Source organism: Balaenoptera physalus (assembly GCF_965194825.1).
Source record: "Balaenoptera physalus genome assembly, chromosome: 18".
NCBI classification, from domain to species: Eukaryota; Metazoa; Chordata; class Mammalia; order Artiodactyla; family Balaenopteridae; genus Balaenoptera; species Balaenoptera physalus.
The window spans coordinates 19,638,119-19,660,238 of NC_138899.1; the positions used below are offsets into that span (position 1 = coordinate 19,638,119).

At 36.5% G+C, this 22,120-nt stretch overlaps 1 long non-coding RNA gene across 1 annotated transcript in view; it reads left to right on the plus strand.

Moving 5' to 3' along the window:
- Positions 1-22,120, plus strand: part of LOC309647397 — a 234,314-nt gene that overhangs the window by 9,294 nt on the left and 202,900 nt on the right. The window contains exons 2-3 of the long non-coding RNA XR_014256014.1: positions 1,828-1,887; positions 18,096-18,142. This is a non-coding gene — a long non-coding RNA (uncharacterized lncRNA). The remainder of the gene's footprint in view (positions 1-1,827; positions 1,888-18,095; positions 18,143-22,120) is intronic.

Consider the following 22,120-nt stretch of genomic DNA (forward strand, 5'->3'; position numbering starts at 1 on the left):
TTAATCCATCCAGTCACTTTGTTTTTTAATCCATCCAGTCACTCAGTGTCTTCTGATTGATTAATTCAATCCATTTACATGTAAGGTGGTAATTGGTAAATGAGGAATTAGTACTGCTATTTTATCTTTGGTTTTCTGGTTGCTCTATATCTCCACTGTTTCTTTATCCTTGTGTTTCTATCTGAATTTTGGCATGGTGGTTTTCTTTGATGTTTTTCTCAGTTTCCTCTTTTTTATGTTTCATGTCTCATCTCTATATTTTTGTTTTGTGTTTACCATTAGGTATGTATAAAACATTTCATAAATATAATACTATTTTTTTCTTCTCAAAGCATCTTATCTTCATTTGACTATACGAATTTGGTTTTTTTTCCTCTTCCCATGTTGTGTTTTGGTGTTTCAAATTATTCTTTTTTATGTTGTGAATTTGTTACCAAATTGAAGTAGCTATTGTTATTTTTACTGCTTTTTTCCCCCTTTTAACCTTTATATTATAATAAAGTGTTTAAAAACCTAGTCTGATATACAGTTGGAATTTTCTGATTTTGTCAGTCAACCTATCATCTTACTCAAAGTTTTGTGTACTTTTGCCTTTTTGTTTCTGGTGGAAGAGCTCCTTTCAACATTTCTTATAAGTCAGGTCTAGTGGTGATGAACTCCCTCAGCTTTTGTTTGTCTGGGAAAGCCTTTATTTCTCATTCATCTCTGAATGTTAACTTTGTTAAATAGAGTATTCTTGGCTGACAGTTTTTATCTTCCAGTATTTTGAGAATGTCACTTTACTCCCTCCTGGCCTGTAGAGTTTCTTCTGAGAAATCTGCTAATAGTTTAACTGGAGTTCCTTTGTAGGTTACCATCCTTTTTTTAATCTGGCTGCCTTTAAGATTCTCTTTTTGTCATTGACTTTTGACAGTTTTAATACAGTGTGTCTTGGAGAAGGTCCTTTTGTATTGAAGTAATTTGGTGTTCTCTCTTAGCTTCATAGACTTGTATATCCAGTTCCTTTCTCAGGTTTTGGAAGTTTGCAGCTATTGTTTCTTTAAATAAACTCTCTGCTCCCTCCTCCCTCTCTTCTCCTTCTGGGATACCTGCTAGTCTAATGTTGCCCTTACTAAACAAATTGGATAGTTCTCTTATAAGTTCCTCACTTTTAAAAAATCTTAATTCTCTCTCTTCTTTCTGTATTATTTCTAGATTTCTATCTTCGAGTTCGCAAATTCTCTCCTCCATATCATCTGCTCTATTTCCAATGCTTTCTAATGCATTCTTCATCACATTTATTGAGTTCTTTAGTTCCAGAACTTCTGTTTAGTTCTTTTTTAGAGCTTCAATCCTTTGGTAAAGTATTCCTTCTATTCATTAACTTTATTCTTGAGCTTATTGAACTGCCTTTCTGAGTTTTCTTATAGTTTGTTGAGTTTCTTTATGACCGATATTTTGAATTCTCTATTAGTTAGATTGTACTAGTCTATGCTTTAAGTTTGGTTTCTGGAGAACTGTTATTTTCTTTTTATGTTACAGTGTTACTGTGGTTATTCATGGTGCTTGATGAGTTGTTCCTCTGCCAGCACATTTGAAGTAGTGCACACATTTCTTCTTTAGGTAAAGCTTTTATTATTATTTTTTTCCCCTTGATTCTAAAGGTTGAACAGGTTAGAAATTAGAGGCCATTCTTTTGCTTTCAAGTAGGTGGCGATATATCACAAGTTTTTGTTTCTCTTATCTGAGCTGCCTCTGGTTGTATTCGAGAATTGGTACTTTCCGCCCTCCACCACCTCTGTCAGAGGTGTAGCCTGCTGCACTCATTGTTGCTTCTTGTGCCTCTAGGGTCATTGGTGCCTTGCTGCTGCTGTTTTCACTGGTGTTGCTGCCTGGAGTACCAGGATGGTGAGTGCTTCCACTGTGTCCATGGTCTCCTGAGTCTCAGGCTCACTTGCCATGGGGGAGGGAGAGGATGGGGTGGTAACTGGGGTCATAGATGCTTCTGCCATATCTGGGATTGTCAGGTTCATGTGCATCTCCACTGTGGGTGTGGGGCCAGAGTCATGGATGCCTCTATGACAGGAGATGGAGGAATCACGGGCTGCTGCCCTGTTCACTCTGGCTGTGAGTGCTGAGAGGCCAGAGTTGTGTATGCTGCCTCCCATGAAGCTACAAAATTCTCTGAGGCTCAGGCTCACGTGCAGGGGCTGGGGGTTCAAGATCACAGGCACCACCTCTGCTGTTATCATGATTCTGCCTCCTCTATGTGTTCTGGTCCACCCACCTTTAAACAGGCAGATGTGTGTAATTCTCCAGTACCCTGGTGTGTTGGGCAGAAGCACCTTTGTTCAGTTATGGATGATTTACTGGCTGTAGATTGAGGGGGAAAGACAAAGGGAGCATCTCAATGCTGACATCACTCCTCTACAGTTGACTTTATCCATGGTGATCTATTTCTGGGTTCTCTTCTGTTCCATTTATCTATTTGTCTGTTCTTTCACCAGTTCCACACTGTCTTTATTACTGTAGCTTCATAGTAAGTCTTAAATCAAGTAGGGTTGGTTAGTCCTTCAATTTTGTTCTTCTCCTTCAGTACTGGGTTGACTATCCTGGGTCTTTTGCTTTTCATATAAACTGTAGAATCAGTTTGTTGATATCCACAAAATAACTGGGAGTTTGATTGACATTGCACTGAGAAACAAGTTTTTCATATTAGTGTAGTCAAATTTATCAGTCTTTTAAAATGATTTTACTTTTGTGTTCTACTTAAGGAATGCTTCTCTATCCTAAGCCCATAATAATATTTTCTTAAATACAAAGTATTTTAATGTTAGCTTTTTAAGTAATTTATCTTTTGTAATTTTCTGTTGATATGTGCATGATATGAGGTGGGAATCGCCTTTTCATTTCTTTTCCCTGGTAGGTAAATCAATCACCCAATCACTCTTTGTTGATTAGACCATCATTCTCAGTGATATGCCACTCTACTACATCATAAATCAAGGTTTTATATATGTTTCTATCTACTGTTTTTTTCTATTCTATTCCACTGTCTTAATTATGAATTCCTATATCAAACTGTATTATCTTATAGTCTTACAGTTAATCATAACATCTGTTGGGCAAATTTCTGCATATTGATCATTTTCAGAAACATATTTTGGCTTTTTGTACTTCCCTATACATTTCAAGTTCCATGAAGAGTTGTTTTGGAATTTTTTTGAAATATATGTGTTATCAGATCAATTTGGAAAGAATGGTTATCTTTTTAAGATATTGAGTTTTCTAATGCATCAATATTATATCTACATTTGTTTAATGTTTTTAGTGAATTTATATTTCCCTCCCAAAATAACTTATTCATTGTTTATAAAACTCATTCCTACATATCTTGAATTATTTTGTGTCTATTGTAAATTTTAAGTATTTGTAAAACAATTTTATAAGCATTTGTTTAGATAAGGTACTGCTGGTGTGTAGAAATTCAGTGAATTTGTGCAGTGGTCCTATGTCCATTAACCATGCTGAACTCTCCTATTAATTTTAATAATTTATAAATTATTTTGTTATGTATATGGACAACTTATTTCACAAGAAAAGGCATGCAAGAATTACTGTGTTTTCCATATTTTAAAACTAATCATAAACCCAGCTTCTAGTTCCTATCCTAAACAGCTAGTAGGAAAATATATCTCAGCCATTTCTGTGGTTCACATATCCTTTCTCTACCTGCTCAAAGTCTGGGAAGTTTATATGCTTTACAGAAAAGAAAAGAATCCAAGTCCCTTATCCATTATAAACACCACCTCTATTGTCCCAGCCCACATCAATCTTTGAAATCTTCTCTTCAGGCTACAAACAGTAATTGGGAAGCTGCCAAGCCTCAAAATTCTGGCACTAGATTCTATAGAGATATCCTATGTAGCCTTTCTCTGTGAGCACTTGTTCCCTTCTCACCATGCTTCAGAGAACCATGTGAATGCATCCAACATTCTTGGACACTTTCCATATCTGTTGAAATCCGCAATTCCTCCTCTTTGCTGTCCTCAGGCCCAATATTTTCTGTCCCGTACAGTATCCCCACCTCTACACATCATTCTAACATAATCTCTTTAATGGATTTCAGTTTTATGGGAGAATTTTAAAAAGCTGCTGATTTCAAGTAACTTCTGGTTTTATTTTGTTTCTTATTGTTTGTTTTTTTGTTTTGCCTAGGGAGAAGGGTGTCATGGTGGAGAAGGGACCTGAGAGTAGACTTAATTCTTGTAAATCGGATGGGTTTGTTAGAGCATAAATTTGTATCTTAAACTGTGTGACCACACTTGTAATAAGGATTTGTGGGTGAGGGTGCAGGGAGGTTAAGATATAAATTACTCATATCTCCCAGTTGCCCAGATCTATGCTCAAGTTCACGCATGCATGTATCTCTGCTGTATTAATTTCCTATTGCTGCTATAACAAATTACCGGAGACTTAGTGGTTTAAAATTTGTTACCTTATAATTCTAGATGTCAGAAGTCCAAAATCAGTCTCACTGGGCTAAAGCCAAGGTGTTGACAGATCTGGTCCCTTTTGGATTCCTTGACTCATGGCTCTTTCTCCACATTACACCAACCTTTTTCTTCTGTTGTCACATCTCTTACTACTCACTCTGATTTCCTGCCTCCCTTTTCATGCTTCATAGGAATTTCAATTAGAAAAGTTTTAATGTTTAATTTTAATATTCTCATGAATTCTTCTTCTGTATATCCCAGTTGGTGGAAGCAACTTCTCAACTACTTGCCTGATCATCATCCTATAATCTCTTCCCCACATCCAATAATTTTCTAAATCAGTTGTTATTTTCTATAAATAAAAAATTGCTCAATTCACCCCTTATTTTAATTATAATTGAATTTTTAAATTTTTGTCTCATCTCTTGCTCATTTATAACTTTTTGCAGTTTTCCTGCCATCAGACTCACCTTCCCCAAATCATCTAACCCCACAGTAATCAGAGTGATTTTTCTAAAACATAATCTGATCATGCCACCTTTCTTCACAATAGAAAATCTTAAGATTTGAAGTTGAATTGTGTAATAGCTTCCTGTTGTTTATAGGATAAAAGTTAAATGCCTGAAATTGGTTGGCACAGCCTTGTCTAGACTGCATAGATTGTGATATTACTTCCTAGAATGATGGTGTGATAAAACTTCAGATTCCCAACTGGACTGAATGTCCACAACACAGACACCAAGGCTCCTTTTGTTTCTTATTGAATTTCCAGTGACTGGCACAGTAGATGACAAATACATCCTCAATTTGTTGCATAAAGGATTGAAGGGCTTTTAGAATTTGGTCTTTCTCTTTTAAGCTTTTCCTTTTCCATTTACACACACACACACACACACACACACATCCACAAATCATACTGTGCTGAATTGTTGTTTTGCATCAAATTTGCCATTGTTTTTCTGGTTCCTTGATTCTTTTCTTCCTTTACTCAGTGGGGGTTTCTAGTAACTCTAGTCTGAAGTGTCACTTTCTAATTAAAAATAAAATAAAAATGAATATGAAAAAATGTGCGTCCATTGAAACAATTCTGTGCATCTGAAGGCAACCTCCTGTCTTGTTGAATGAATGAACAATTATATATGAATCTAAAAATACTAAATTAAATGTTTCCAGTTCACTCTTTATGTTTGTGTAATACTTAAGAATGCACAACCAATGGGCTCAGTTTACAGATAATTAAGTGTAGGCGTCAACACTTGTATTCAATTTACATTGCAGCCATAAAAAATTACCACAAACTTATTGGCTCCAAATAACACAAATTTATAATTTCAGAATTCTGTAAGTCAGACTTTTAGGTTGGTATAATTGGTTTCTCTGTTCTTGATTTCATGAAGCCAAAATCAAGGGATCAGCTGGCTGTACTCCTATCAGAAGATGCTGAAGAGAATCTGTTCCTTAGTTCATTCAGGTTGTTAACCAGATTGTTGTTGACCTTGCAGTTACGGGACTGAGGTTTCCATTTCCAGCTGATGTTTGCTTCAGAAGGCTACCTGCTTTTCTTCTCATACTTTCCATGTGGGCCCCTTCACCAACTGTGGCTTCTCCTTCTATATCATCTCTCCTGACTTCTGCAGTTGCATCTGAGCTGACTCTTCTGCCTTCCTGTCCTGCTTTTTAAAGGCACTCGTGATTTCAAAAGGTTCATCTAGATTATCCAGAATAATCTCCCTATTGTATTGTCAGCTGACTAATAACCTTAATTGTATCAGGAAAGTTACTTCCCAAAGGTACCTAGATTAGTGTTTAATTGAAAAACAAAGGCAAAGCAATCTTGTAGAGAGGAATATCTCTAGAATTCTGCACTGAAGAGGGAGAAAGAAACTCAAACCTCTTATTATAGAGTAGCATCAAGAAGTCTTTAAAACTTTCAGGAGACTGTCTATAAAAGTGAGACAGGAACTAGAGGCTCTAGAAAGAAAACAATGAGAGTTTTGTTAGATATTAGGGACTTTTAAAATTTCTTTCTATATTTCTTATAAATTAAGCTAGTTTATTTTTACTTCTCTCCTTTACCTCCTCTCAGAAATTAATAGTAAACTGGTTTAAACTAGAATTGTCTCTGTGTTATCTTTACAAACTCATAAAAAATAGAAAAGCTGAAGACACAGCATTCTAGTCTGCTGAAGGCTTGAGCAAAACAGGAAACCAGATGGGAGCAGTATGTGTTTGGGGCTAGGGAGAAAAGAAGACAGCAGATTGTGTGCCTGAGGCCTGCAGGAACAAAAGGAAAGCTTAACTGGCAGCCTAGCCATGAAAAAGATATTCAGTATTAGGGGTAACATTTTGTTTTTAAGATTTAATTACATCAAACCAAAAATTTTAAGTTTTTATATTGGTTCTTTGATATTTTTGATAGTCTGGTTTGTGTCCTCACAAGTTCACTGTAGAGATGATCCAAGGAAATACATAGACTGCTTGGTTTTTATAATGATGAATGGATTTAGATAGCAATATAGATTGTTACATTATTTAAAAAATATATTCTGAAATTTGGTATTTACATATGAAAATAATGCAAATATTCTTTAGTTTCTTTTCATACTACTTTATGATTTCTAAATTTTCCTAACTATAAAAGAAATAAACATTATTTTAAATTGATAATTAAATAACTGCTAACAAGTTACCGTTTTTGCATTATTGGTAGCATCTATTATTTTTCCTCTTCCTATTTTCTTTCATACTTTATTATTTCATTCAATGAAAAGTATATCTGGAGGCTCTAAAATTTGCCACATGAGGGGCGGAGTCAAAGTGGCAGACTAGGAGGACGTGGAATTCACGACTCCACACAACTAGGGCACCTACCAGGCACCGATGGGGACCACGGACACCTAAGGGGACGGGAGGAACCCCCAGTGACTGGGTAGGATGTGGGGTGTGGGGGGAGTGTAGGGTGAGAAGTGGGAGTGGGATGGGACTTGTGCCCCTGAGGAGCGGCTGGGGGAAGGGAAGGGATCCCACAACTGAAGGGGGTAATTGGGGGACCATCAGGAGAACAGAGGATCAAAAGGGAGCGTGGACAGGTTTCCCCTGCCCACTTGGGCCCCCGAGAGCCTGCTGAGATCCTGGGCCTGATCCTCTGCCCACCGAGGCCCCCTCCAGCCATGTGGGTCCTGAGGGAGTGGGAGGGAGGGAAGGGGGAGCAAAAGTAAAGGACAAAAAAAAAAAAAAATGTAAAGCCCAGACCTCTAGGACTGGCACCCCTGAGGGGTGGCTGGGGAGAGGGGAGGAGTTCCTACACCCAGCAGGACCCACCCACGGTTAGGGGTCAAGCGAGGATGAGGGGAGACCCCGGGGGAGACAGTGTTGGGGGGTGCAGAGGAATGGAAGGGAATGCGGCCAGCGCTTTCACTGTCCACTTAGGCACCAGGGAGCTTGTGGGGCTGCCGGGCCTAATCCTCTGCCCTCAGAGCCTCCCTCCTACACCGCAGAGCCCAAGCCCCACCCCTACACCCCCACCCAGGGCCCTACCTCTACACTCGGAGACCCCCTCTGAGACCCCCTCCAATGCGCTGGGCCTAAACCCCACCAACACATCCTCATCCAGGGCCTTACCTCCAAACTCCAGAACTCTACACTCCAGAGGCCCTCCTTTCAACATGCTGCCGCTCCCCTTCCACGCAGGTCCTAAGCAGAGAACCCGCCCCATTCTGGAACATCGCCCTGCCTAGGCCCCACCCTCAAGGCCTTTTCCAGCTGCGTGGGTCCTGAGCATAGGCCCCACACCACGCTCAAACGTCACCCGCCCGCCCCCACCAACCTCCCCTCCCCAGCCTAGGTCCGGCCCCACCCTAAACCCCACCCCTGCCTAAGTTCCTTTCCCGCCTAAACTCTGCACATAGCCAAGGCTTTTTTTTTTTTTTTCTCTCTTTTTACTACCTCTTTTAGATTGGGGTTCTGTTTTACCTTGTTGATTCATTGCTGTTGATTCATTTATATTTTTATTTTTCCTAATAAATGTTTTATTTTTCTAATTTTATTTTATTCATTACATTTTGTTATTGTTCTCTCCTTTTGGCTTGTTCCCCCATGCTTTTTATTTTCTTTTTTCTGTTGTGTTTTATTTTACCTTATTGCAGTTTTTTCAATTATATTTTTATTGTTCCTAATATATTTTTAATCTTACTAATTTTATTTTGTTTTTTATTCTTTGATATTGTACTGCTCTCTTTTTTTCTTTCTTTCTTTCATTTTTAGCTGTGCCACACAGCTTGCAGAATCTTGGTTCCCACGAGAGAGGTCGGGCCCCAGCTCCTGTGGTGGGAGCTCTGAGCCCAAAATGCTGGACTAACAGAGAACCTCAGACCCCAGGGAATATTAATTGGAGTGAGACCTCCCAGAGGTCCTCATCACAGCACCAAGACCCGGCTCTATCCAACTACCTGCAAACTCGAGTGCTGGACACCTCAGGCCAAACAACCAGTAAGACAGGAATACAGCCCCACCCATCAAAAAAAAATTGAAATGACAAAAATATATGTTACAGACAAAGGAGCAAGGTAAAAACCTACAAGACCAAATAAATGAAGATGAAATAAGCAACCTACCTGAAAAAGAATTCAGAGTAATGATAGTAAACATGATCGAAAATCTCAGAAACAGAATGGAGAAAATACAAGAAACATTTAACAAGGATCTAGAAGAACTAAAGAGCAAACAAACAGTGATGAACAACACAATAACTGAAATTAAATATACTCTAAAAGAAATTAATAGGAGAATAACTGAGGCAGAAGAACGGATAAGTGACCTGGAATATAAAATGGTGGAAATAACTGCCAGGGAGCAGAATAAGGAAAACAGAATGGAAAGAATTGAGAACAGTCTCAGAGACCTCTGGGACAACCTTAAACTCACCAACATTTGAATTAGAGGGGTCACAGAAGAAGAAGAGAAAAAGGAAGAGTCTGAGAAAATATTTGAAGAGATTATAGTCGAGAACTTCCCTAACACGGGAAAGGAAATAGTCAATCAAGTCCAGGAAGCACAGAGAGTCCCATACAGGATAAACCAGAAGAGAAACACACCAAGACACACATTAATCAAACTATCAAAAATTTAATATAAAGAAAAAACATTAAAAGAAGCAAGGGAAAAGCAACAAATGCATACAAGGGAATCCCCATAAGGTTTACAGCTGATCATTCAGCAGAAACTCTGCAAGCCAGAAGGGAATGGCAAGACATATTTAAAATGATGAAAGGTAAAAAACTACAAGCAAGATTACTCTACCCAGCAAGGATCTCATTCAGATTTGATGGAGAAATTTAAACCTTTACAGACATGAAAAAGTTAAGAGAAATCAGCACCACTAAACCAGCTTTACAACAAATGTGAAAGGGACTTCTCTAGGCAGGAAATACAAGAGAAGGAAAAGACCTACAAAACAAACCCAAAACAATTAAGAAAATGGTAATAGGAACATACATATCGATAATTACCTTAAATGTAAATGGAAAAATGCTCCAACCAAAAGACATAGACTGGCTGAATGGATACAAAAACAATACCCATATATATGCTGTCTAAAAGAGACCCACTTCAGACCTATGGACACATACAGACTGAAAGTGAAGGGATGGAAAAAGATATTCCATGCAAATGCAAATCAAAAGAAACCTGGAGTAGCAATTCTCATATCAGACGTAATAGACTTTAAAGACTATTACAAGAGAAAAAGACGGAAATTGTATAATGATCAAGGTGTCAATCTGAGAGGAAGTTATAGCAATTGTAAATATTTATGCACCCAACATAGGAGCACCTCAATACACAAGGGAATTGCTAACAGCCATAAAAGGGGAAATCAACAGTAACACAGTACTACTAGGGGACTTTAACACCCCACTTTCACCAATGGACAGATCATCCAAAATAAAAATAAATAAGGAAACACAAGCTTTAAATGACACACTAAACAAGATGGACTTAATGGATATTTATGGGACATTCCATCCAAAAACAACAGAATACACATTTTTCTCAAGTGCTCATGGACCATTCTCCAGGATAGACCATATCTTGGGTCACAAATCAAGCCTTGGTAATTAAAAAAATTGAAATCATATCAAGTATCTTTTCCAACAGCAATGCTATGAAATTAGATACCAATTACAGGAAAAAAAACTGTTAAAAATACAAACACATGGAGGCTAAACAATACGCTACTAAATAACCAAAAGATCACTGAAGAAATCAAAGAGGAAATCATAAAATACCTAGAAACAAATGGCAATGAAAACACGACGACCCAAAACCTATGGGATGCAGCAAAACAGTTCTAAGAGGGAAGATCATAACAATACAATCCTACCTCAAGCAACAGGAAAAGTCTCAAATAAACAACCTAGCTTTATGCCTAAAGCAATTAGAGAAAGAAGAACAAAAAAACCCCAAAGTTAGCAGAAGGAAAGTAATCATAAAGATCCGATCAGAAATAAATGGGAAAAAAGTGAAGGAAACAATAGCAAAGATCAATAAAACTAAAAGCTGGTTCTTTGAGAAGATAAACAAAATTGATAAACCATTAGCCAGATCATCAAGAAAAAAAAAGGAAAAGACTCAAATCACAGAATTAGAAATGAAAGAGGAGAAGTAACAACTGACACTGCAGAAATACAAAGGATCATGAAAGATTACTACAAGCAACTATATGCCAATAAAATGGACATCCGGGGAGAAATGGACAAATTCTTAGAAAAGCACAACCTTCTGAGACTGAACCAGGAAGAAACAGAAAATATAAACAGACCTATCACAAGCACTGAAATTGAAACTGTGATTAAGAATCTTCCAACAAACAAAAGTCCAGGACCTGATGGCTTCACAGGCAAATTTTATCAAACATTTGGAGAAGAGCTGACACCTATCCTTCTCAAACTCTTCCAAAATATAGCAGAGGGAGGAACACTCCGAAACTGATTCTAAGAGGTCACCATCACCCTAATACCAAAACCAGAAAATGACACAAAAAAAGGAAATTACAGGTCAATATCACTGATGCATATAGATGCAAAAATCCTCAACAAAATACTAGCAATCAGAATCCAACAGCACATTAAAAGGATCATACACCATGATCAAGTGGGGTTTATCCCAGGAACGCAAGGATTCTTCAGGATACACAAATCAATCAATGTGATACACCATATTAACAAACTGAAGGATGAAAACCACTTGATAATCTCAATAGATGCAGAAAAAGCTTTCTACAAATTCAACACCTATTTATGACAAAAACCCTCCAGAAAGTAGGCATAGAGGGAACTTACTTCAATATAATAGAGGCCATATATGACAAACCCACAGCCAACATTGTTCTCAGTGGTGAAAAACTGAAACCATTTCCACTAAGATCAGGAACAGGACAAGGATGCCCACTCTCACGACAATTATTCAACATAGTTTTGGACGTTTTAGCTACAGCAATCAGAGAATAAAAAGAAATCAAAGGAATCTAAATCAAAAAAGAAGAAGTACAACTGTCACTTCTTTGCAGATGACATGATACTATACATAGAGAATCCTAATGATGCTACCAGAAAACGACTAGAGCTAATCAATGAATTTGGTAAAGTAGCAGGATACAGAATTAATGCATGGAAATCTCTTGCATTCCTATACACTAATGATGAAAAATCTGAAAGAGAAATTAAGGAAACACTCCCATTTACCACTGCAACAAAAAGATTAAAATACCTAGGAATAAACCTACCTAGGGAGACAAAAGACCTGTATGCAGAAAACTATAAGACACTGATGAAAGAAATGAAAGATGATACAAACAGATGGAGAGATATGCCATGTTCTTGGATTGGAAGAATCAACATTGTGAAAATGACTATACTACCCAAAGCAAACTACAGATTCAATGCAACCCCTTTCAAACTACCAATGGCATTTTTCACAGAACTAGAACAAAAAATTGCACAATTTTTATGGAAACACAAAAGACCCAGAATAGCCAAAGCAATCTTAAGAAAAACGGAGTTGGAGGAATCAGGCTCCTTGACTTCAGACTATACTACAAAACTACAGTAATGAAGACAGTATGGTAGTGGCACAAAAACAGAAATATAGATCAAAGGAACAGGATAGAAAACCTCATCTTTGATAAAAGAGGCAAGAATATACAGTGGAGAAGAGAGAGCCTCTTCAATAAGTGATGCTGGGAAAACTGGACAGCTGCATGTAAAAGAATGAAATTAGAACACTCCCTAACACCATACACAAAAATAAACTCAAAATGGATTCAAGACCTAAATGTAAGGCTAGACACTATCAAACTGTTAGAGGAAAACATAGGCAGAACACTCTATGACATAAATCACAGCAGGATCCTTTTGACCCACCTCCTAGAGAAATGGACATAAAAATTAAAATAAAAAATTGGGTCCTAATGAAACTTAAAAGCTTTTGCACAGCAAAGGAAACCATAAACAAGATGAAAAGACAACCCTCAGAATGGGAGAAAATATTTGCAAATGAAGCATCTGACAAAGGATTAATCTCCAGTACAAACAAGCGGCTCATGCAGCTCAATATCAAAAAAAACAAGAAACCCAATTGAAAAATGGGCAGAAGACCTAAATAGACATTTCTCCCAAAACGTTATACAGATTGCTAGCAAACACACGAAAAGATTCTCAACATCACTAATCATTAGAAAAATGCAAATCAAAACTACAATGAGGTATCACCTCACACTGGTCAGAATGGCCATTATCAAAAAATCTACAAACAATAAATGCTGGAGAGAGTGTGAAGAAAAGGGAACCCTCTTCCACTGTTGGTGGGAATGTAAATTGATACAACCACTATAGAGAACAGTATGGAGGTTCCTTAAAAATCTAAAAATAGAACTACCATATGACCCAGCAATTCCACTACTGGGCATGTACCCTGAGAAAACCATAATTCAAAGAGTCATGTACCACAATGTTCATTGCAACACTATTTACAATAGCCAGGACATGGAAGCAACTTAAGTGTCCATCAACAGATGAACAGATAAAGAAGACGTGGCACATATGTACAGTGGAATATTACTCAGCCATCAAAGGAAATGAAATTGAGTTATTTGTAGTGAATTGGATGGACCTAGAATCTGTCATACAGAGTGAAGTCAGAAAGAGAAAAACAAATACCATATGCTAACACATATATATGGAATCTAAAAAAAAAAAAAAAAAAGGTTCTGAAGAACCTAGGGGCAGGATAGGAATAAAGACACAGATGTAGATAATGGACTGAGGACACGGAGAAGGGGAAGGGTAAGCTGGGACAAAGTGAGAGAGTGGCATGGACATATATACACTACCATATGTAAAATAGATAGCTAGTGGGAAGCAGCCATATAGCACAGTTTGATCAGCTTCGTGCTTTGTGACCACCTAGAGAGGTGGGATAGGGAGGGTGGGAGGGAGATACAAGAGGGAGGGGATGTAGGGATATATGTATACGTATAGCTGATTCACTTTGTTATACAGCAGAAACGAACACAATATTGTAAAGCAATTATATTCCAATAAAGATGTTAAAAGAAATTTTAAAAAATAAAATTTGAAGTCCTAAGTCATCCACATGGCTCGCTATTAATAATAAGTTCTCTCCCTTTAGGTTTCAGTTATGAAGGATGAATAAGTTCTGGAGATGCAACAGACAACGTGATTACTATAGTTAAGAATAATATATTTTATACTTGAGTGATATATGAAGCCACTGGAGGATTTTAATGGTAATATGATATACTGTGACTTATTTTGTTGTTCTTGTTGTTATGGCTGTCTTTAAGAGCTTAACTGAGGTATAATATACATATCATAAAATGTACCCATTTAAGTGTCAGTGTACATACTGGTGTAACTATCAGCACAATCATACCTATATTTGGAATATATATGGAATATTTACATCACCCCTAAACATTTCCTGCTGCCCATTTTCAATCAAATTTCTGCTCCCTACCTCTTGCCAAGAAACTACTGATCTATTTTTCTTTCTGTAGGCTTGTTGTTTTTAGAAATTTCATATATTTGTACCATTTTTTTTAGAATACATATATAAGCAGTATCATATGATATTTGTCTTTCTCTGTCTGACATACTTCAATCAGTTTGACAATCTCTAAATCCATCCATGTTGCTGCAACGGACATTATTTCATTTTTTTAATGGCTGAGTAATATTCCATTATATATATGTACCACATCTTCTTTATCCATTCCTTTGTCTATGGACATTTAGGTTGCTTCCATGTCCTGGCTATTGTAAATAGTGCTGCAATGAAAATTGCGGTGCATGTATCATTTCGAATTATGGTTTTCTCCAGATATATGCCCAGGAGTGGGATTGCTGGATCATATGGTAGTTCTATTTTTAGTGTTTTGAGAACCTCCATACTGTTCTCCATAGTGGCTGTATCAATTTACATTCCCACCAACAGTGCAAGAGGGTTCCCTTTTCTCCACACCCTCTCCAGCATTTATTGTTTGTAGATTTTTTGATGATGGCCATTCTGACTCGTGTGAGGTGATACCTCACTGTAGTTTGACTTACATCTCTAATAATTAGTGATGTTTAGCATCTTTTTATGTGCGTTTTGACCATCTGTATGTCTTCCTTGGAGAAATGTCTACTTAGATCTTCTGCCCATTTTTTGATTGAGTTGTTTGTTTTTTGATATTGAGCTGTGTGAGCTGTTTGTATATTAATAATTAATATAGAAATTAATTAATCCCTTGCCAGTCGCTTCATTTGCAAATGTTTTCTCCCATTCTGTGTGTTATCTTTTCGGTTTTTTTATGGTTTCCTTTGCTGTGTAAAAGCTTTTAAGTTTAATTAGGTCCCATTTGTTTAGTTCTGTTTTCATTTTCATTACTCTAGGAGTTGCATCATAAAGATCAAATGAACTTATTCACAAAACAGAAATAGAGTCACAGATGGTGACTCTTATGGTGACTAGGGGAGAATGGGAGGGGGAGGGATAAATTGGAAGATTGGGATTGACGTATACACACTACTATATATAAAATAGATAACTAATAAGGAGCTACTGTATAGCACAGGGAACTCTACTCAATACTCTCTAATGGCCTATATGGGAAAAGAATCTAAAAAAGAGTGGAGATATATATATAGATATATATATAGATATATATATGTATGTATAACTGATTCACTTTGCTGTACACCTGAAGCTAACACATTATAAATCAACTATACTCCAATACAAATTATAAAAAAAGAAATTTCATTTAAATGGGTCATACAATAATAATCTTTTGTGTCTGGCCTCTCTCTCTTAGAATGATGTTTTGAGATTTATCCATGTGTTAATATTTCATTCCCTTTTTATTTCTCAGTAGTATTACAATTTTTTCATAGATATATAGCAAGAATCAGAAAGATAGACTGAAAAGTTTCAAGAGATCTATAAGTCTCATTCTCTAATATCAAATAAGGTATTTGATATTCAGAAAAGTTAAGTGTCCAGACAAAACACTAGTTGGTTGCCAAGCCCTCTGACACTACTAGTAGCCAGTTCTCCTGACTTTTCAAAAAATGTCGCCATGACACTCTCTCTTTCTACATCTTCCTACCTTGTGTCCTTAATCTTATATCCATGAATCATTTTAAACAGGTTTTCACTCTCTTTTCATGAGTCTAGATTTCCCATTTATTGAAAATACATTTTTTGGAATTGAATCACATCAACATTTATAATGAAGCCATATCCTTCTTTCTGTTTCTGTTTTACATTTTATCTAGTTCTTATTTCCATCAGCCCAGAAAAACATATCTCTTTAAGATTTTCAACTTATGAAACTATGATGGTTTTTATTATACATTTTTATATGATTTACATTTGTATTTCTCATCTATTTTGCTATTGTAATAACATTTACATTTTAAACCCTAGTACTCTACTTACTCCATTTGTTGAGGAAATTTATTTTTTATCACCTATTTAATTTGACTTGTCACTCTCCATCATTTAAACTTCCTACTTTATCTTCATAATCTTCATTTTACAGACTAAATTTCTTTACTCAAGGATATCCCCTTTATTAAAATACCTACTGACATAAATAACTCTCGCACCAATAATACACAGATCTCAAAGTGGCAACGAGTAGTTTGAAATGAGGACTCTGACAGGTTTGATTTATCTATACAGTTTTCTTATTTTATTAAAGCGAATATATAAAGATTGATAGATTTCCTCTGTTAATAACAAATCTGACAGTACTTGGAGAAAAATAACTGCATAACAAATGTAACAGAGTCAGACATCAGTTTTTAATGTTTGAATGTTGTCAGATTTCAAGCTTCGCCATCCTTCTTCCCCTCCTCTGCTCCACATTTGCACAAGCAGAGAACAAAGTCTACACGCTCCCTCTCTCAGCCCTGGCAGGGATGTCACACCCGCAATCCTCTGCCCACAGTTGGAAACGTGGCCCTACCCCACATCACAGTAAAAACCCCAAGCCAGTTTCCTTTCCCTGCTCTCTCAAACCATTTGAGACCAACTTGGGAAGACTACTCTGTTCTCCTCTGAAACACTTATTTTGCAACTCCAGGCATACCTCGTTTTATTGCACTTTGCAGATTAAGTGTTTTACAAATTGAAGGTTTGTGACATCCCTGCCCCAAGCAAGTCTATGGGCACCATTTTTCCAACAGCATTTGATCACTTTGTGTCTCTGTGTCACATTTTGGTATTCTCAGAATATTTCAGACTTCTTCAATATTATTACTTTGTTATGGTGATCTGTGAGCAGTGATTTTTTATGTCACTATTGTAATTGCTTTGGGATGCAAACTGCACCCATAAAAGATGGTGATCTTAATTGATAAATGTTGTTTGTGTTCTAACGGCTCCACCAAATGGCCATTCCCCTACCTTTCTCCCTCTCCTCAGGCCTCCCTATTCCCTAAGACACAACAATAATGGAATTAGGCTGATTAATAACCCTACAGTGACCTCTAAGTGTTCAAGTAAAAGGGTCAATAGGGAGGACAAACTTCACCGTTACCTGATTTTAAGAAATTAGCACAGTCACCCCAGCCTTCAGCACCACCACCCTGATCAGTCCGCAGCCATCAGCATGGGCAGGATGTTCTACCAGCAAAACGATTATGACTTGCTGAAGGCTCAGATGATGGTTAGCATTTTTTACCAATAAAGTATTTTAAAATTAAGGTATGAACTTTGTTTTTGAGAAATAATGCTATTGCAGACTTAGTAGACTACAGTATAGTGTAAACTTATATGCATGTGAAGACAAAACCTTTGTGTGACTTGCTTTATTGCACTGGTCTGGAACCAAACCTGCAGTAACTTTGAGGTATACTTGTAATAAACTTTGCACTCCTTCTTGGTGTGTATTTGGCATCATCATTTCTGACATACACACCAAATTTTGTGTGGGTTCTGTTCCACTTTTGTAGAATGTCCAAAAGTGGAAGAATCTACAGAAACTAGGAGACTGCTTCCTTAGTGCAATATACACATGGGTACTTACGAGTCTTCGCATTTATTCATTGTGTGCAGATCTCAATGGACACTGAATTTTGCAGCAGATAACCATGAAACATATGGTAAGTAACTTCTTTATATTATATTTGTCATGATTATTGAAAATGATCTATGTATTTTCCAATGATATCAAATGGAACCACAAATCATTAACCAAAAAGTAATGAGTAGAAGAGAGGATAATGGTATTGATAAAAATGAAGAAGTTTGTTCCCTAAAAAGATAACTATTTAGCTTATATTTTTCTTTTAGAAAAATTTTGAGGGCTCTGTCTAGGTAACATTTTAATTTGTAATTATTACACTGGTATTTTTGAAAACATTGAAAAGTATCAGAATTTTTTTTTAAAAATCAGTATTTTGTACTCCAATTCTGCAAGAGAACTGGAAACTCTTTCATAGAAACATGTACATCCAAATCCAGGATCAGTGTTCTAGTATCTCAAAGTGGTAAAAAAGAGAAACATATTTGAAAGATTGGATAAATTTAATGTCCAAGTAAATTTCTGGGAAAAAATAATAGAAATTTCAGCATTACCTAATTACTGAGTTACTGAAAATATTTATGTTTTTATGAATTGTAACATATCTATTTTTTCCATTAATAGAGATGAGAATAAAACATAATTTTGAAGAAAAACATATTTGTATAAGAACAGGATGAAATATGGACCAAATAAAAGATCTTTTGATATCCTAGGTTATTATGAGAATGAATCAATGAATTAACATATATAAAGAGCACAGGATAATACCTGGCCCATAAAAAAACATTCAATGTTGCCTAATATTATTAGAATTTTTATTGATATTATTGCAATAAGCATGGGGATAGGCATCAGACACTTACTATTCCAGTTATATTTGAATTGTGAGGAATGTCTTTCACATTTTCTGGACATGTATTTCAATTCAATTTAATTTTTATAAAGTTTTTCACTACCAAAATGGGCCTTATAATACTAATTTTTAATTATGTATGAACTGTCCTCACACTTCTCTCTTTCCTTTTTTTCCTCTTCAATTAAAGTGCAGTGATTCCTTAGATGTTGCAATTGGCTTTGACAGTATTGCTGAAACACCCAGTTTTGAGGTAGTTAACAAATAAATCAAGGAAATAGTCAGTGCCAGCCACTGACCTTTGTGTCATCAGAGTCCAGGGAGACAAATCCTGCTTTTTTTTCAGTTTTTTGTTTGTTTGTTTGTTTTTAGATTCTTCATATAACAGTGAGATCATACAGTATTTGTCTTTTTCATCTGATTTATTTCACTTACCATAATACCCTCAAGGTTCATCCACTTTGTAGCAAAATGACAGGACTTTCTTCTCTTGTTATGGCTGAATAATATTTCATTGTAAATCCCTGCTCTTAATTGCCTTGTTGTCCAGTAGGTTAAGATAGTTAATAAAAATATTTTTTCTTAATTCGTTTTTTTTTTACACTCAACACTACAAGGAGCATTTATTTCAGACATGTGGCTACATCAGTTAAATGTAATGTGTATTCACAACATTAGTCATTTCACACAGCAGCTCATTATAATGCATGTGCCTTGCTAAAGCAGCCAAGATTCATTGAGGCATAAAACCACAAAGCATCATTATAGATCATACATCACTATTTTTAAAAAACATGAAATTTTTACAATAGTTTTCTTCTGCAAATTACTAATAATGGTCCAAATAATCAAATATTTTCTTCACTTACTCCATTTGACCCTGCATCCTGATTATATAAATTGACCCATCACTACCTTAATTCAACAATAATTTTTTTTTTAACATCTTTATTGGAGTATAATTGCTTTACAATGGTGTGTTAGTTTCTGCTTTATAACAAAGTAAATCAGTTATACATATACATATGTTCCCATATCTCTTCCCTCTTGCAACTCCCTCCCTCCCACCCTCCCTATCCCACCCCTGTAGGTGGTCACAAAGCACAGAGCTGATCTCCCTAAGCTATGCGGTTGCTTTCCACTAGCTATCTATTTTACGTTTGGTAGTGTATATATGTCCATGCCACTCTCTCACTTTGTCACAGCTTACCCTTCCCCCTCCCCGTGTCCTCAAGTCCATTCTCTAGTAGGTCTGTGTCTTTATTCCCGTCTTGCCACTAGATTCTTCATGACCTTTTTTTTTTTCCCCCTTAGATTCCATATATATGTGTTAGCATACTGTATTTGTTTTTCTATTTCTGACTTACTTCACTCTGTATGACAGACTCTAACTCCATCTACCTCACTACAAATACCTCCATTTCATTTCTTTTTTTTTTTTTAATCTATTTATTTATTTATTTATTTTTAAACATCTTTATTGAAGTATAATTGCCTTACAATGGTGTGTTAGCTTCTGCTTTATAACAAAGTGAATCAGTTATACATATACAATATGTTCCCATTTCTCTTCCCTCTTGCATCTCCCTCCCTCCCACCCTCCCCATCCCACCCCTCTAGGTGGTCACAAAGCACCGAGCTGATCTCCCTGTGCTATGCGGCTGCTTCCCACTAGTTATCTATTTTACATTTGGTAGTGTATATATGTCCATGACACTCTCTTACCCTGTTACATCTCACCCCACCCCCTCCCCATATCCTCAAGTCCATTCTCTAGTAGGTCTGTGTCTTTATTCCCGTCTTGCCACTAGGTTCTTCATGGCCTTTTTTCTTTTTTTTTTTTTTTTTCCCCCTTAGATTCCGTATATATGTGTTAGCATACTGTATTTGTTTTTCTCTTTCTGACTTACTTCACTCTGTATGACAGACTCTACCTCCATCCACCTCATTACAAATACCTCCATTTCATTTCTTTTTATGGCTGAGTAATATTCCATTGTATATATGTGCCACATCTTATTTATCCATTCATCCGATGATGGACACTAAGGTTGCTTCCATGTCCTGGCTATTGTAAATAGAGCTGCAATGAACATTTTGGTACATGACTCTTTTTGAATTATGGTTTTCTCAGGGTATATGCCCAGTAGTGGGATTGCTGGGTCGTATGGTAGTTCTATTTTTAGTTTTTTAAGGAACCTCCATACTGTTCTCCATAGTAGCTGTATCAATTTACATTCCCACCAACAGTGCAAGAGGGTTCCTTTTTCTCCACACCCTCTCCAGCATTTATTGTTTCTAGAATTTTTGGTGATGGCCATTCTGACCAGTGTGAGATGATATCTCATTGTAGTTTTGATTTGCATTTCTCTAATGATGAATGATGTTGAGCATTCTTTCATGTGTTTGTTGGCAATCTGTATATCTTCTTTGGAGAAATGTCTATTTAGGTCTTCTGCCCATTTTTGGATTGGGTTGTTTGTTTTTTTGTTATTGAGCTGCATGAGCTGTTTGTAAATCTTGGAGATTAATCCTTTGTCAGTTGCTTCATTTGCAAATATTTTCTCCCATTCTGAGGGTTGTCTTTTGGTCTTGTTTATGGTTTTCTTTGCTGTGCAAAAGCTTTTAAGTTTCATTAGGTCCCATTTGTTTATTTGTGTTTTTATTTCCATTTCTTTAGGAGCTGGGTCAAAAAGGATCTTGCTGTGATTTATGTCATAGAGTGTTCTGCCTATGTTTTCCTCTAAGAGTTTGATAGTGTCTGGCCTTACATTTAGGTCCTTAATCCATTTTGAGTTTATTTTTGTGTATGGTGTTAAGGAGTGTTCTAATTTCATACTTTTACATGTACCTGTCCAGTTTTCCCAGCACCAGTTATTGAAGAGGCTATCTTTTCTCCACTGTATATGCTTGCCTCCTTTATCAAAGATAAGGTGACCATATGTGCGTGGGTTTATCTCTGGGCTTTCTATCCTATTCCATTGATCTATATTTCTGTTTTTGTGCCAGTACCATACTGTCTTGATTACTGTAGCTTTGTAGTATAGTGTGAAGTCCGGGAGCCTGATTCCTCCAGCTCCATTTTTCGTTCTCAAGATTGCTTTGGCTATTCAGGGTCTTTTGTGTTTCCATACAAATTGTGAAATTTTTTGTTCTAGTTCTGTGAAGAATGCCAGTGGTAGTTTGATAGGGATTGTATTG